This window comes from Choloepus didactylus, chromosome 11 (genome assembly GCF_015220235.1).
Source record: "Choloepus didactylus isolate mChoDid1 chromosome 11, mChoDid1.pri, whole genome shotgun sequence".
Lineage (NCBI taxonomy): Eukaryota > Metazoa > Chordata > Mammalia > Pilosa > Megalonychidae > Choloepus > Choloepus didactylus.
The window spans coordinates 85,602,974-85,621,859 of NC_051317.1; the positions used below are offsets into that span (position 1 = coordinate 85,602,974).

Here is an 18,886-nt window from a genome sequence, read left to right on the forward strand (position 1 = left end):
AGAAGAGGCTATGACATTAAAATGTCACTAAAATTACTGCACAGTTACAAAAACTTTTACACTTAAGATTTAACAGCAAAGAACATACGTAACATGACAAGAAATAGTATTAAAATGAATATTCAAAATTAGTTTTGTGAAAATGCATTTTGCAAAGACACAACTAAGAATTTTTCAGAAAAGTTTTCATTTGCACTATAAAATGGAATGAGAAAACACAAATCAAAATTTATTATTCTGTCCCTTCCACTCCTTGTAAATAAAGCAGAAGTTTCTTGGTATTCTAGAAAATTAAGCTCTCTCTGAAGTGATGATACCTAAGACTACCAAGGCTGAAAATTACAGCCCTAATTCAATATACTATTGAAAGCATTTATGATGCCAGATAATGTAAAAGAATTTTGAAATGACTATCAAGAAGTCCACTGATGTAACCCTTCCTTGAATTTCTTTGTTGAAAATTCTACTCTACTAAAATTACACAGTGCTTCTCTCTATATCCTCTGACCCCACTAACTAAAAAACTACCTTTCCAAAGTTACTGAAGCTATCATCAGACATATTTGTTTTGCTGAAAAGTAGAGTCAACTTCAAAAGAATTCTTTGCGATATAGGCTTGTTTTTGTCTTATAAATGATCACTCATTTTCCTAATACTATGCAAATAATATAGAAGGACATTGAATTTTTTTTTATTTGAAAGCCCATTGCAAATGAAAGCATGCTCTTCTGATGTGTCCCCCAGGCCCTGATCAGTGAGGATAAGCATCTCCAAAGAATATTAGCATCACAAAGCAGCCTAGTCTAGGTCTGTCTTCACTCAAAGAGCGTATTCCTGGGCCTTCTCAATTCAGATAACTGATTGTTTTGAAGTGTTGAGGATTAAATAAATGGATAGCAAAGCTAATGATGTATGTAAGGATGGAAAATATGAAATAACGTACTTTCTTACAAAGAAATATATTTTTCTTAATTATAAACTGAACATTTTCTTTTATAAAATTCCACTGCAATTTGCACCACAAGTACTCACAATTCCACAGCTCACTTTTTCACTTTTTTTCTTTTTTTTTTTTTTTTGGTCAAACATCAACTATAGATTCACTCCAGCTCATTTGGTTAGATTCTTTCTAAAGATGTTTCAAAATACCGGAAGTTCTACTAAAAGAGGAGAGCCTTTGAAATGCCTGGTAAACTAGGATCATTAGATTTGGAGGAGAGCTGAAAAACCTTCGAAAATATGGTGATGGTAGTGGCAGAGTTTATGGACTGATAACAAGACTCATAGACATACCACATTTAAATTTTTAGTTTTAAGATTTTACTCCCATGGAAGAAGTAGAGAATTTAGAGCAGAAACTTAATGGAAGAAAAGTAGTATACTTCATCTTTCTGACTTGTCCCTTCTCTTCTTTATGGATTCCTATCTATTAATAATTCAAAATAGTGCTTATACCACTCCTAGACTCTATTTTCCATTCCATACCACATTTCACAGAAGGGCTATAAAAGAATATATATGAACAACAATGGGATTTTGATTCCTACCACTTGGGACTTGACTAGAATGTTGAACAGACTGGTTCCCATTTTGGTGACTGTACCCAATAGCGAACTAAGTCAATGCTTATGAAAGGCCAATAATTGCTGGACTGTGAACAAATAATTCACCAGCAAATGGGTCACCATGGGGTTTGGAAAACAACTAAAAGGCATTAGTGCCCAAAGTCAATTTTTTGAAGCTAATCTGATTGCACGGACTTATCCAGAAAGAGCCCAGGGTTCTGCTGATAGCAGATGCTCTGCAGGTTTCAACCTTTTAATTTTTAATCTGGGCTCCTACAGCACAGGCTTTTTGCACCTTGTACCAGAAGTTCAAAGTAAATGCATTTTATTTTTAGCAGTTTTCTCTCTTGACACAGGATTCCACAGCTATGAAATGACAAGTCATACCCCAGGCATGCAAGGGGTTGTTGCCATCTCTTTTCTCTTACACTGTGGTCAATTGCAAGCATTTAAAATAACAATGGGCTGAGAAATGTTTTCCTGCAGAACAAGTCACTTCCCTTGGTTCCAAAATGGGTGTGCATTAAAAGGATTGAGTCTGCTTTGGAATATTAGGTTACCCCTTTTTGATAAATTAAAGGTGCTTCAGAGTGGAATGGCCATCTCAATTTTATAGTGAAGCGTTATCCTATGAGAAAGGAAAAAAAAAAAAAAAAAAAAAAAAAGCCCAGGGGATGTTTTTATTGAAAATGCTATTAATACTGTACTAGCAAAAGACTTAATTGTGAGGAAAACACCACAATATTCTTAATTTATGACATTCACTGTTATTACAGATGCTCAGACAAGACCACACACTTGACATGCCTGGAATTATTACTGAAGTCAGAGTATTAAATCAAAAGGAGCCAAATGTCTTCATGGTCTCCAATATTCAAATGGTCTTGTCAGTATTTCAGGAACCGCATGTCCCAAATTAACCTATAACAATGGGATAGAGTAAAAAGGAAAAGGAAACTGACTTGATGACAAATTACCCACAGAACTATGATGGTGTGATAAACTGCTAATTCAACAGTCAAACATATTATACCATAAGATCCTTTCTTCCTTCTGAAAAGAATCATCAATCAACTTTGATTCTCAGAAGAATGAATGTTAGATATATCTTTTCTTTCTACTTCCTTTCTAAAATTATTTCTTTAACCAGAGGATGATAAGCAAAAAACAATGTACCACTGTTGAAATGAAGAGACTGGTATTTCTCAAAGAGGGGATATTGCTATATGGGAGAATTGCTATGATCCCTTTGATCATGGACTATGATCCCAGCAGATGGCTGCAGAGTCCAGGGTTCGACCATAAATGTCAACACTACACTGAGAAGCAAGAGAAGGTTTCTTCCCTTTATGCCTTAATGATACCACTGAGATGCCCAAGTTAGGCTCATTCACATGTATACTCATATCCCCAGGTCTCCAGAAAACAGAGCTAGAAATGTATTGCTCTGTGGGTGACTGAAAGAAGAATGGGAGCAATATTCAGTCAAAGATGTCATCTTGTCCAGACCTTGTCTTCTGGTTTGCAAAACATTCCCAAAGCATGTTGGAGGCCAGAACTCATAATTCCCAATGTACGTTCCATTATAGCAAAAATAATAGTGACTAATAACAATATACAGGTTCTGTAGTGCCCCTCAATAAAACTTTGCAGCCATAACCACATGCAAAATCATGTGTAAAAGTGTGTAAGATGCTTAAAGTGCACGAAGCAAGAAGCAGTGGTTAATAGCACAGACTATGTCATCACATTGCTTAGACATAATCTAATTCTGTCAGTATGAGTCGTGTAGTCTTGGAAAAGCCATTAAACATTTCTCCTCAGGATCCTAGTCTGTGAAATAAGGGTATAATAGCTACCTCATAAGGCCATTGTAAGGATTAAATGAAAAAAAATATACATTAACCACTTAATGCAGTACCTGGCATAGAGTAAGTGCTCAGTTAGTGGAGCTATTAATATGCAATGAAAATGTTTATTAGCAGGCACTGCCCTTCTAATAGAAAATCTACTGGAAAGTAGCAGCATGGTCTCAACACTTCCTAAAAGAAGAGGACTGTTACCTCAATGCATACTTTGTCTCTTCCAGTTCAGGACACTGTCATCTTCTCCCTTCTACAAGTTTGGTGACCATCCCTTCATATCACAAGATGAAGATAAACATCACTCTTCAACCTCTTCAGCTGAAATAATAAAAATTTTCCAGGATCACACAGCTCATTACTGGCTGAATCGGAGTATGTCTAAGGAATGTGATGACATAGTCTACTAATACATATATTTCAACTTCACCTAAAGTAACTTGTAAATAGGAAAAATTCAGAATTCACAGGGATTTAGATGTCATGTTACCTACGCAAAACTTTTCTTTTGAGATGCTGAAAAATTTCCAGCATCTCAAGATATTATTCTTTGGAATCAACCAGAAGTAGGTTCAAATACTGGCATTATATTTGTGTAATCTGTATGACCTGAGGCAACTCACTGTTTCTCTCTAAGCCTCAATGTTCTCATTTATCAATGGGTGTAATAATACCACAGGTGATGGCTGTACAGATCAAATCATATGTTAACAATTAATTGTTCTTTATCAACATTATCATCATTATCAAGCACTCAAGAATGGGCTTGTTTTGAGCCATGATTTATTTCTGGGTCAAGAAAAAATCCCTACACAGTTTATTTTCCAGCTCACCTTCAGCAAGTGATTTCTCAGAATTGCTTCTATACAGCTTTTCACACATCTCCAACTTGATAACTGTCACTTCGAATTCTAATCCTGATTTTTAACAAGCTCATCAATTTTGTGAACACATTCATTGTTAAAGAAAAAGCTCACAATTTCAGTATTGCATATGGAAACTTAATATAGCTGAATTTCAGTGGATAAAAATCACAGCAGGCCCTCCAGGACTTTTTTCCATGCCTAACACACACAGAACCTCCAGAAAGTTACTACCACCAGACTCTGCTGTCACTGCAGTTGACCAAAGCAGTACTTCCTATTCTAAATCATTGCCAGAACTCAGTATACAAGTAGAGTTACAAAATGACATAATCATCAGCTCCGCAAGGATGATATTTCAAACATCATCATTAACTGGCCCACTACTTTTATAGTTTATTTTTAACATGGTCTTATCAGAGATTTCAAAGCATTTTAAAAAAGAAAATTTTAAAAACACTCACGTGAAAATAACTAGAAAAATACTGATCATAATCTATATTATTTCATAAATGTTTAATTTGTGGTTTTATTTAAAATATGAAATTAATAGTCCTAAACAATAATATTCCCCAAATATCTGGAAACATGAACCTCATGAGTATTTCAGAATAAAGATAGACAGCTAAATTTATTGGATACATATTGCAGGGAAAACTTTCTAGTCAACACACTGGATGGTATAAAGGAAATCGATTTGCTTCTCCTCTCAAGGAAATAACAATACACATACACATTGTCAAAAGGATTTATAAAACAACATATGGGAAGGAGGACTTTCTTCTTGGGAAAAATATGTATGCGAACTACCGGGGTGAAAACAGTAAACTTGATTTTTAAAATTCCTAACAAATTGGATCATACAGAAAAAAAGGCCAAGGAGAATATGGATTTAATCCTACAAGTAATGGGGAGGCATTGGTTAGGTCTTGAGAAGAAAAATAACACAATAAAAAACAATACTTGAAAAAGACTCTTCCATTTACACAACATTTACACTTATTCTTACCTGTCCCTCACAAAACCTTAGCTATGGAGGTATAAGAGTTCTTCTTTCCATTGATATACGGCATTTTTTTTTCAGCACTAGCAATACCTGAAACATTTCTAGGTGTTCACTGCAAGGCAAATAAGTAGTATTAAAAAAATAAGATCTGCAGGCTTTAATGTAGTTTTTTAAGCTTTTCTCTTGTTTTAAATGGAGTCCTTAGCTTACAATGTGTCTGAAGGCATTTAGCATTTAGTTTCCTGATAAAATGACAAGGGGCTGAAATAGACTGTAGAGAGTGTAAATTAACTCTGTCATGCTAGTGCCTTAGAGAGTGAAGCCATGTTAGAGAAAGCTTTACTACCAGCAGATGCTGACAGAACTCAGCAGCTACTCAGAAAAAATGGACATTTCCCTGTCAGTATGGGCCCCTCACCTCTGTGGAGTGTCTCAAGCAATCCCAGCTGCAGAGGGATATGGGTTGCCAAGTACAGACACAATCTGTCCTCTCTCCTAAAATGAGTTTGATTCTCATTACTCTTAAGGAGTCACACACAAGCTGTTGGCAATTTGTTCAAATGAAGAGGAAATCATCTTGAGGAGTTGCGACAACAGATCTCAGAGGGCAGCATGAACGGACTGTGCCCAGAGCCCCAACTCGCTGGCAGTTTCTGGACTCATCTAGTAATTTTTGAAACTAAAAAATGATGCCTGTCACACATACCTCACTAGCCAGGCTTCACTTTTGCAATGCTGAACTAACGGAAAGGGGATTGTTTAGTAACGCAGCTCCCTCCTCCATGGTACATTACAAAACAGTTCACAAAGCAGCCTGCCTTGGCAAGCTGTGTGGACGGTGGCTTCATCATGCCTCACACACTTCTCCATGGGCATCATCTAATGCAGTGGTCTGTAAATAATGAATTAACGAGGCAGCTATATATTTCAATAAGAAAAATAATCAAGATGAGAACATGAATAGACAGTTCCCAAAAGAATAAAAATGATAAACAAATATATAAGAAAATGTTTGACATCAGTGATAAGACCAAAAACATATCAAAACCCTAAAAAATTTAAAGGAAATGAGGAAACGTTTTCTTCATTAAAATTATTCAGCATTTTAAAAAGTAAAATAATCATTACTGGCAAACTTGCAGTGAATTTGAAATATTGTTGAAAATAGGAAATACTGGCATGCACTTTTTAGAAGACAAAATATAGGTTTACAGAAAAATCATGCAGTAAATACAGGGTTCCTACCTACCCCACTCACAGAAACAGTTTCCACTATTATTAACACTTTACATTATTAATGCGATACCATTAAGAATGATGAAATATTATACTTTTACTATTAAATATAGTCCATAGTTCACATTAGAGTTCACTGTTTGAATTGTACAGTCCTATGTTTTTTTTTCAACTTTTATTCTCATAACTTATACATACAATTTAGTTTCCCCTTTTAAGCACATTCAAATACATAATTAATTCAGTGGTGTTAATTACATTCACCACTGTGCTACCATCTTTAAAATATATTACCAAAGTCTCTCCATCACCCAAACAGAAATTCTTTGCCAGTTAAGTATTGATTCCTCATTCCCTACCCCTACCCCAGGCTCCTGCCTGGTAAACTGTTTTATATTTTCTGACATTATGAATTGCTTATTCTAATAATTTCATATCAGTGAAATCATAGAATATACACACTTTTGTGCTTGCCTTATTTCATTCAACATGATGTCTTCAAGGTTCATCCATGTTGTTGCATGTATTAGAACTTCATTCCTTTTTATGACTGAATAATATTCCATTATATGGATATACCACCTTCTATATATATATGTATTCATTGGTTGATGGACACTTGGGTTGCTTACATCTTCTGGCAATTGTGAATAATGCTCCTGTGATCATTGGTGTACAAATATCAGTTCAAGTCCCTGCTGTTGATTCTTTTGGGTATATACTTACAAATGGGATTGCGAGATTTTATGGTAATGCTGTACTTAACTTTCTGAGGATCTGCCAAACTTTTCCACAGTGGCTGCATGATTTTACATTCCCATCAATAATGAATGAGTGTTCCTATTTCTCCACATCCTCACAGCACTTGTTATTTTCCATTATTTTCTTAGTAGCCATTATAGTGGGTGTGAAATGGTATATCATTGCGGTTTTGATTAACATTTCCTTAATAGTTAATGATGCTACGTATCTTTTCATGTGCTTATCAGCCATTTGTACATCTTCTATGAGAAATGTCTATCCAAGTCTTTTGCACATTTTTAATGGGTTGTTTGACTTGATCTTGTTGAGTTGTAGGACTTCTTTATATATTCTAGATATTAAACATTAAATAGATAATGTTTCCAAATATTTTCTCCCATTCTTTAGGTTGTCTTTTTCTGCTCATGATGAAGTCTTTTGATGCACAAAAGTTTTTAATTCTGATAAGCTCCCATTTATCTATTTTTTCTTTCATTGCTTGTGCTTTGGGTGTAATGTCTAAGGAATCACTGCCTAATACAAGGTCCTGAAGATGCTTCTTTAGGTTTTCTTCTAGGAGTTTTATAGCTTGGGTTCTTATATTTAGGTCTTTGACCCATTTGAGTTGACTCTGGTATATGGTGTGAGATCAGGATCCACCTTCATTTCTTTGTATATGGATATCCAGTTTTCCCAGCACCATTTACTGAATGGACTTTCTCCCTTCAGTAGGCTTGGTAAATACCAATTGGCCATAGATATTAGGGTTTATTTCTGAACTCCGAATTCAATTCCATTGGTCTAAAAGACTGTCCCTGTGCCAGTAATGTCTATTTTGATTACTGTAGATTTGCAAGGAGGTTTAAATTGGGAAGTATAAGTCCTCCAACTTTGTTCTTCTTTTTCAGGAGGGTTTAGCTATCCAAGACCCCTTACCCTTCTATCTGAATTTGCTGATTGGTTTTTCTATTTCTGCAAAGAAGCTGTTAGAATTTTTATTGAGGTTGTGTGGAACCTGTAATTGCTTTGGGTAGAACTGACATCTTACCAATATTTAGTCTGCCAATCCATGAACACAAAATGACCTTACCTTTGTATATGTTGTCTTTGATTTCTCTTAGTAATGTTTTGTGGTTTTCTGTGTATGAGTCCTTTACGTGCTTGGCTAGCTTTATTTCAGATATTTGATTCTTTTAGTTGCTTTTGTAAATGGACTTTTTTCTTGATTTCCTCTTCAGATTGTTCATTACAAATATATAGAAACTCCACTGGTTTTTGTATATTGGCTGTGGATTTTCCATAAAGATCTTTTATCATGTTGAGGAAATTTTCTTCTATTACTAGTTTTCTGAAATTTTTTATTAAGAAGTGGTGCTAGATTTTATCAAATGCCTTTTCTTCATCATTTGAGATCATGTATTTTTCCCCTTCATTCTATTAATGTGGCATTGATTTTCTGAAGACCCACCCTTGCATACATGGGATAAATCCAATTTGATCACGGTGTTTAATTCTTTTAATGTGCTGTTGGATTCAGTTTGCTAGTATTTTGTTGAGGATTTGCATTTATGCTCATAAGAGATACGGGTCTGTAATTTTCTTTTCTTGTGATGTATTTATCTGGCTTGGGTATTAGGATGATGTTGGCCTCATAGAATGAATTAGGAAGTGTTCCCTCTTCTTCAGTTTTTCTGAAGACTTCTTGAAATATTTGGTATAATTCATCTGACCCTGAGCTTTTCTTTATTGTGAGGTTTCTGATGACTGATTCAATGTCTTTAGTGCTAATGGTCTGTTGGAATCTTCTATTTCTTCTTGAGTCAGTGTTAGTAGTTTATGTACTTCTAGGAATTTGCCATTTCATCTAGCTTTTCTAATTTGTTGATGTACAGTGATTCATGGTATCCTCTCATAATCCTTTTTATTTCTGTGGCGTTAGTAGCAATGTCCCTCCTTTTATTTCTGATTTTAATTCTTTGCTTTCTCTCTCTTTTTTACTTGGTCAGTATAGCTAAAGGAAGGTTTGTGGATTTCATTGATCATTTTTAAGAAGCATTTTTAGTTTCATTGATTCTCTCTATTGCGTTTTTATTCTCCATTTCATTTATCTACACTATAATCTTTGTTATTTACTTCCTTCTGCTCAAATTGTGATTAGTTTGCTCTTCTTTTCCTAGAACCTCCGGTCGTGAGGCTAGGTCTCTGATTTGAGATCTTTTCCCTTTTTTAATGTAAGCATTTAAGGCTATAAATTTCCCTTTCATCACTGGCCTTGCTGCATCTCATAAGTTTGGCATGTTGTGTTTTTATTTTAAATGCCTCAAGAATTTCCTAATTTCCCTTATGATTTCTTTGTTGACCCATTGTTTCTTTAGGAATATGTTGTTTACTTTCCTCCTATTTGTGAATCTTCCAGTTCTCAATCTGTTATTGTTTTCTAGCTTCATTCCATTATGGTCAGAGAAGATACATTGCTGATTTCAATATTTTTAAATTCATTGAAATGTGTTTTGTCACCTAACATACGTTATATCCTGGATAATGATCCATGTGCCTTAGAGAAAAAAGTGTATTCTGCTGCTGTTGAGTGAAGTGTTTAATAAATGTCTGATAAGTATAATTAATTTATAGTTATCATCCAAGTCTTCTTTTATCGTATTGATTTTCTGTCTAGATATTCTATCCGTTATTGGAAGTGGTATACTGAAGTTTCCTACTATTAATATAAAACTATTTTTCCCTTCAGATCTGTCAATATTTGCTTCATATATTTTGGGACTCTGCCATTAGACCTGTATGTGTGTGTGTGTGTATAATTTTTATGACATTTTGTGAATAACCCCTTTATCAATATATATTCTCCTTCTTTGTCCCTTGTAACAGTTTTTGACTTAAAGTCCATTTTATCTGATATTAATATAGCTACCCTAGCTCTCTTTTGATTACTATTTTCATGATATTTACTCCCATCTTTTAATTTTCATCCTACATGATCTTTGAAATTAGGTGAAGCTCTGGTAAACAGCATATATTTGGTCATGTTCTTTTATCCATTCTACCAATCTCTGCCTTTTAACAGAGAGTTTAATCCACTTATATTTAAAGCAACTACTGGTAATGCAGGACTTTCTTCTGTGTTTTACTATTTGCTCTTTGTAAGTCTTATACTTTTTTGTCAACCAATTCTTCTGTTAATGCCTACTTTCATATTTAGTTCTGTTTTTAGTGTACCAATTTTAGTCCTTTATCATTTCATTTTGTATATAGTTTTTAGACATTTTCTTTGTGATTACCATGGCTAAAATTTAGCATCCTAATTCTACAACAATTGATAACAACCTAACTTCAATAGCATACAAAACACTGCTCCTATGCTCCTTCTTACTGCCCCCTTTTTATTGTACTTCTTACAAATTATATCTTTATACATCGTGCATCCAAAACCATAGATTTATCAATACTTTTAAAATTCAGTTTTATTGAGATATATTCACATATCATACAAGCATCCACAGTGCACAATCAGTTGTTCACAGTACCATCATATAGTTGTGCATTCATCACCACAATCAATTTCTAGACATTTTCATTGCTCAAAAAACAGATACAAATAACAATAAAAATAAAAGTATAAAAGAACACCCAAAAACATTCCATCTTCCTATCCCACCCTATTTTTCATTTAATTTTTGTCCCCAATTTTTCCTCACTCATCTGTCCGTATGTTGGATAAAGGGAGTATGAGCCACAAGGTTTTTGTAGTCACAAAGCTACACCATGTAAGCTACCAAGTTATATAATCATCTTCAAGAATCAAGGTTCCTGGGTTGCATTCAACAGTTTCAGATATTTCCTTCTAGTTATTCCAATTCACTAAAGACTAAAAAGGGATATCTATATAGAGCATAAGAATACACTCCAGAGTGACCTCTCGACTCCATCTGAAGTCTCTCAGCCACTGAAATTTTATTTTGTTTCATTTTGCTTCCCCTTTTTGGCAGAGAAGTTTTTCTCAATCCCATGATTCCAGGTCCAGGCTCATCCCCAGGAGTCATGTCCCACATAGTGGGGAAAGTAGTGGGTTTACCTGCCGAGCGGGCTTAGAGAGAGAGAGAGAGGCCACATCTGAGAACAAAAGAGGTTCTCTGGGGGAGATTCTTAGACAAATCGTAAGTAGGCTTAGCCTCTCCTTTTTATCAATACATTTTCACATTTTAGAATCTGTAAGAAGTAAAAAGTGGAGTTACATACCAAAAACTACACCACAATAATGCTGGCATATATAATTACCTGTATGGTTTACTTTACCATAAGTTTTTACTTCTTAATCCTACTTCAATCCACTCTCTAGTGTCTTTTCCTTTCTGCCTGAAAACTCCCTTTAGCATTGCTTGTAGGGAAGGTCTAATGGTGACACTTCCTCAGATTTTATTCATCTGGGAATGTATTAATCTTGCCCTTATTTTTGAAAGAGAGTCTCATTGGATAAACAATTCTTGGTTGATGATTGTTTATTTTCAGCACTTTAAATATTTCATCTAGCTGCCTTCTTGCCTCCATGGTTTCTGATGAGAAATCAATACTCAATCTTGTTGGGATTCCCTCATATATAACATTGCTTTTCCATTGCAGCTTTCAGAACTCTCTCATCCTTGGCATTTAACAGTTTACCTATTATATGCCTGGGCATGGTTCTCTTTAAGTTTATCCTGTTTGGTGTTTATTGGGATTTGTGAATGCTCATAGTATTGTGTTTGTTAAATTTGGGAAGTTTTCAACCATTGTTTTTTAAATATTCCTTTTGCCCCCTTTTCTCTTTTTTCTACTTCCGTGACTCCCATAATGCATATATTGACACATTTGGTGTCCCAGAGGTCTCAGACTCTGTTCACTTTTTTCACTCTTTGTTTTTTCTGTTCCTCAGCCTAAAAAACTGAATTTTTTATTTCAGTTATTATGGTCTTCAATGCCAGTATTTCTGTGTTTCCTTTTAAAATTTTCTCTTTATTAAGATTCTCATATTGTTCACTCATCATTTTCCTGTCATCCTTTAGTTCTTTCTCTAGGTTTTCCTCTATCTCCTCGAGTATACTGAAGATCATTTTTTAAAAGTCTTTGCCCAGTTTGTCCAAAGTCTGATCCTTTTCATTGATGGCTCCTGGATTTTTATCTTGTTTCTTTGGATAGGCCATGACTTCTTGTTTCTTTGTCTTGTGGCCTTTAGTTACACACTGTATATTTTAATGTTTTAATGTGTGAACTCTGGGATTCAGTCCCTGAGTTCCTGTTCCTTTTGTTTATATCCAGTTAGTATATGATAAAGATTTCACTGAGTGTCAGGAGCTAAAAAAACAAACAAACCAATGCAAAAGTTACCTTTCACAGTCTTTGCAAATTGGTTCTGCATTGAATCCTTCAGAGTTTAGCCTTCCTATCAAGATGAACCCAAAGCAAAACTAAAGTGCAGGGTCCTCTCCATCTTTCCCAAGCCTGTGTTTTTCCTGGGCTTGTGCTCACTTGTAGCCCTAGGAATCCCCTCATTTATAGGAAACTGAGTGTACTCTCTGCTTCCTATGAAATAGACTTTTCCTTCCTTCCAGGTGCTCTATTGTGTCTTAAAGCTGGTCATCCTTGGCCTAGGCCCCTTTGGTTTAATTGTTTCTTATATTGCTTTAGCCTTCTGCAAGCTGCATATGCCTGCAGGGCAAATTCTGGAAGGCCAGCCAGAGACAAGTGTTCTGATTCAGACTTTCCATCTTCCACCTGATAAATTGGCACTGACGTATAGGCACCTCAGTATATGCATAGCGATTACTCTGCCCCCTCTGGAACAGGGTTAGGGACCAAAATGGCAGCACAGGCTGATTCCACACTGTTGGGGGAGGGGCCAATTAGGGCACCATGAGTTTCTTCAACCATTTAAAGCTGCGTTTTCTTGATTCTACCCTTGCCCAGTTACTGTAACCCTTTAACTGTTTTCTGGAGTTTTGAGGAAGAAGGCTCTGCCAGTTTTAGTTTTTCCTAATTGTTCAAAGATTCTGTGGGTGAATCATACCTTTGAGCATCTTTTACTACCATCTTGGTCAACTAGAAGTCTAGCACACACTTTCGAAAAGCAGTTTGCCAATAGGTACATGATGCTTTGAATATATTCAAAAGGAATTAGAGGAAAATATTCATATACAGAGATGTTTATTAAAATATTTTCATATACTGAAATAATAAAGGAAAAAGCATAACAAAAATGTGATAAGAAAAGAATGAATGCTTAAGAAAACCATGATGTATTCAATGAATGATTTATGAATAATTAAGATACTGTTCATGAAAAGTTTATCGCCTGGAAGTACTATGATTTAAAAAAAACTTATTATGAAATATCTATTTACAAAAGAGTACATATAATGATTAAATATACTTCAAAATTTCAAATTAAAAAATCAGGACACAAAATTGTATGTACAATATGATTACAAATATACATAAATTTTCTTTTGCACAAAATATGTCTTGAGGGAAATAATCTGAAGTTTTAACAGTGGTTATTCATTAGCACTCAAATAAGAGGCAATTTTCCCCCATTTTTCTCTATACCTAAGATTTTATTTAACTTCTACTAAGTATAAGATCATCATATTTACTATCTCTAACTAAGTTGAAAAAAATGATCTGAATCACCATATTCTTCTATTTTTTTCATCTGGTATTTATTGAGTTCTCTCTAAGATTACAACACACTAGGTAACAGAGGACATGAATGCATATGAGATATATCTCATGCTCTTCTGAAGCTTTTAAGAAATGCAACAGGGTAATGTAATAGAAAAGTGGAAAAATAAACTCATCTTCAATTTAATGAATTGAATTTATAACTAAACAGTGGCACTGTACAAGGTGAAAGATTAAGTAAATTCCCTGGGGGTTTATCCCTTCCTTATGTATTGGTAATCCGGATGAGCTTCTCTAATTAACATTTCCACATTCTTGAGCCAAATGTGGACTCAAGCGTACTAGGAAAATTTATCCAAACCAAGGAAAGAAGCCAGTAAAAACTACTTGCAAAGCTGTACTCTGCCCTTCTCTAATCTGCCTATCATTATCTGGAAGTAATTTTATTCTTTTATTATCTTTATAACCATAGGAAAGTCTCATAAATTCCTGATCTTAGATATGATCTTTTATACAAGTTCCACTCATTTAAAAATCCATTCTGTAATAACACTTTCCGTGACAGCAAGCTCAAAAATTTTCAAGGCAGTGCCTTCCATTTATGGACAGTTTGACTCAATTCAACACATTTATTAAATAACTTCTGGGTGTCAAGTGCTACACATAAGATGACTAAGACAAGGCCCCTACCCTCAAAGAGCTCACAATGCAAAAGAGATACTATGGAGTGGATAAGCTATTAACTTTAATCAGAAGGCCTGATGTATCCCTGGCAGTTGGACTTCATTTCACTATGGAGAGATGCAGCTTTGCAAATGCAGCTGGTCATCAATGGCTTCAATAGAAGGTGACATTAAAGTAGCATTTTTAAAAAAGAAACCTTAGTAGGATAACTTTAGGAAACCCCTCTTGAAATTTTTAAGATTCATAACACACATTTCTTTGAAAAGGCTCATGTCTTTCAGTAAAGAAGTATGTTTACGTTTACTTAATCATTCGCCCCACATTCTCCCTTCCCTACCATTTAAACATGGGACCATTATTAATGTTATATCTGTTAACCTGTCATAGCAAACCCACTGGGGAAGAGCTGCTCTAATTTAGCCCCACATGTAAGAGACAGGAAATTACCCACCCAAAGTTGTACTGGTATCTTGTGGCAAACACAGAGTTGGAGCCCAGAACTCTGAGTCACTCCAGGGCTAACCCTATGTCCTCCAGGTCACAGAAACTAATAGTGACGCTTTTAAAAAATATATATTTAAAAGATATTGACTGCCAGGACACCAACACAATTTTAACATAGAGCAGGAAAAGACTAGCAATGCATAGAGTTGACAAAAAATGTGAAGGTCTAAACTGAACATGAATTTAAAATAGAAAAAGCCTGTATTCTTGATCTGGAGGATAAAAGACTTAATGAAAAGAAAGATATTGAACTAGTTGCTCACTAGGGTAATTGTGTTCTCTAAATAACTGTCACTGCTCAAGAGCCATATACAATAACTTTACATGGATGCAACCCAGTTTATAAAAACTTCATCATCCCTATGGAGGGATGAACAAGAAGAAAGAGACAACAACAGAATCCTTCTCTGAAAACCATCTAACTTCACAATGCGTTCCTGAGGGAGCCTGTTGTCCTCTACATTCGAAGTTTCATTAAAAAACAGGATAGACTATCATCTACTGGGAAAGGAATAAGAACAGTCCTGTCTAAAGGAAAAGAGATAGACTTGATAAAATTTCAATCATTGCCAACCTTTTGGGACAGGCTGTGAGTCAGAGGCTGACCATCCTGTCTGAGTGCTGCGCAGCAACTTTGTGCATTCTTCTTTGCCTCAACTTTAGATCATTTTATCGTTTATTGGCATCTCTGTCTACTTTATGGGAAGACATGAAAAATGAAAGAAGAATGGATACAAATTATTATATTGAATTCCCTGCTAGAGAGATTTACTTTTTTGGTGTAGGATACAATAAAAGAAAGTAAAAATTATGACTAGAACATGACTTGGATTATATGTGTACTTTTATATCCCATTTTTGCATTTCTTGATCCAATAGAAACAACCCTGAACATTGCATGGTAATCACTGACCAAACTACATCTCAAAGGAGGTTCTCAGGTCGATGTTCCAAACTTCGATTTTCAGAACCAATTTTTCTACTCCAGGGCAGACTCCAGGAAGATTTGAACCAATTCCTTTCCTTCCATACATCCTCCCCCACATCTTTTTATAAATAATCTATTGATAAAAAAGAAATAATTCTGAGAAGTCTTTAGAGGAGTTTAAACACATAACTAAATTGACCACCTTTTCATTCAATTTAACTTTAAACTAAAACAATATAAAAACAACCACAAGACTAGAATCCCTCTTATTTAAAATAAGAATATGTATGCTTTCAGCTTATCCTAATAATTAGCATTGATGATATCTAGATTAATTTTGTTTATCATGAAAGAAGGGGTAGGCTGAGATCAGTCCTTGCAACCTAAGGATAATGCCCCAGGTTTAAAAATTTTAATGGTTTTTTTTCAAAAAATCAATTTGCATTGAAAAGGCTTAAATCCTCTTTTAAGTACTTCTCAAAACAAAAGCTGCTTAAGCACATAATAAGGAAGAAGAAAATGACAATTTCCTGGGCCCCATGTGTACATGAAGTAGCTTTAAAAACAAACAAACAAAAAATACACAATGTTTCTGCAGGTTTCTCTTCCTTTGAATTTCCCCCAACCCTGTATCTTACATCACACATTCACCAAATGAGCTGAAGTTTGCTATGTGTCCTCTTGGTGACCAGTCACAAACCTTAACAAGGTGATTGACAGAACCAGGGTCACTATATTCCAGCAGAGAGATCTTCCCCTAAGTCTCTCTAGTGTCCTCATCAATCTTCTATCTCAGGGTAAGAAAGAAAGGGGAAAAAATAATAAACATACTAAAGTCCATCTAATCTCCCATTGTTACCCGCAAAGCTTATTATCACCTGGATTTAGAATAACACCAGTGGAATCACAGTCCTGAAACAGGATACCTGAAATAACAACCGTAGAATGGTTAACCACGCCCAAGTTGGTCCTGTCTCTCAAACACTGGAAAGAATGCTTGGTCTAATAACTGACGTAAATGATTTGTAAGTTGGGCTAAAAAAACTTCCAACAATAATAAAGCAGAAGGGTAGCACAGAAGATAATTAAAAGTGTGAGCTTTGGAGTTAGGCAGACCCAAGTTCAATTGCTGACGCTAACACTTGCTCACTCTGATCCTGAGCACGTTCCCTCTGAGCCTAGGTTTCTTCCTATAAAGAAGGGATCATGGTAGTCTTCCACGCGTAAATGCTTATTAAATAGTAGCTATTGTTATCATTATCTTCTTATAGCAGAAGATTCTCTGGAACACAGAAAGCCTCTATTTCACAGCCAGTACCCTGCTAGGAGAGAAGGGTTTCTTTGCCCTGTGATTTGACCTTGAAATACAATGATGTATTGAAGGTTTACAGCAGGACTAAGATCACCTCCAGTTTTTGGCAAAGAATTAAAGTCACAATTATAGAAACTAGAAATCACCTAAAATGTATTGACATTTTACATTCATTTTTAAACAATACTTTCTTGTTCTGTTAAAGAAACCTGAGAGAGGATCCCTCTTAGCTGATAGGCTATCATATCATACTAACTGTGGTCATAGGTGAAAGGGCCGGGTGGAGGAAAAGCTCACCTTTCCTTTTTGAAGATAATGCTGGGGATAATGGAAAGGGAGAAAAACACATTTGGGATCAAATTAATGTGTGCCTTTACTTTCTAATTTTCTGTACTTTGGGATCACCTTGTGTTATTTGTGCAAGAAGAGGCAGTCTGGAGGGAGACTGGAGAGAGAGTAGTAGAGGAGAAATCACTACAAATTATGAACAAAAACTCAGTCTTTGCCATTGACAGCTTGTCTTGGGACTTCCCAAGGGAGCCAATTAGTGTTGGGGTTGGTCATATAAACCTCTGCACCAACACCCACCTGTGCTACACCTACCCCAGCTGAAGTGAAAAAGCCTCTGTTAATGAGGTTTAGAACCAAACATCCCACAGAAAGGGTCCTGCCAAGGACTCTAAAAGCCAACATCTTAAGGTAACTGGGAGGGAAACTCCTTTCAATTTTACTCCAAGTTAAAGAATCACCTTATTGGAAACCAAGACAAATTTTTAAGTGGTGATTTGGCTTATTCTTTCTTCTTTTTTCTTTTACTTTACTCCGTATCACCTGAGACAACAGTGGCTGCATGTTCCATAAATTCTAATCCATTGCCTCCCCAACCACTGGCCTGACTATTTTCATAAGCAGAAGAAGTAATGTCACGGGAGCAGATTATAAGACCAGGCAAAGAACAAGTGACAAGGATTAGTGATCTCTCTCAAGTAGGAGAAACAGTACAAGCAGTGGGACAGATAATGAATACAAGCTCTTCAAAACAGTTTATGCAGAGTTTAGCAACATCGGGGAAGTTCCTGGCCAAACCGCTCTTGAAATGAAATCTTCCGTGGCATTTCCACAGCTTCAATATAGAGGGCTCAGGATGCCTTGTGAATCCATTTAGCATTACTGTTGACAAACTGACACCAGTTCTGCTATCTTGTCTCCTTATGAACTCACACCCACGATGGCATACCTACCTGGTTCCTACTAACAAACAATCTAGCGGCAAACGTCAATGAAAGCCCATTATGACAGAGCACTGTCTAAGACACCCTGTAATGGTGTCCTTGGCTTTGAGAACAAAAATGAGCAAAATTAGCACACTAAGTGACACTACATGTGAAATATCATAAATTTTAATACACGGAAAGACTGTGATGAATGTGGAAAGGCTCCCTAGAGGAGGTCAGATGTGAGCTTAGTTTTTAAAATGTTGGGTCTGAGATTGGAGGAATGGAGAGGTAGGTAAACA

The 18,886-nt window shown here is 35.5% G+C and overlaps 1 protein-coding gene across 7 annotated transcripts in view; it reads right to left on the minus strand.

Annotated features, from left to right (window-relative positions):
* The window catches only part of PDE4D (phosphodiesterase 4D), a 1,663,062-nt gene that overhangs the window by 1,384,049 nt on the left and 260,127 nt on the right, over positions 1–18,886 (minus strand). The window contains exon 1 of one of the 7 annotated variants that reach the window (XM_037799048.1): positions 3,629–3,748. The exons of the other annotated variants lie outside the window; for them this stretch is intronic. The gene's annotated coding sequence lies outside the window, so the exon portion shown is untranslated. Of the gene's footprint in view, positions 1–3,628; positions 3,749–18,886 lie in introns of those variants that run through there. 7 annotated transcript variants of the gene reach the window in all.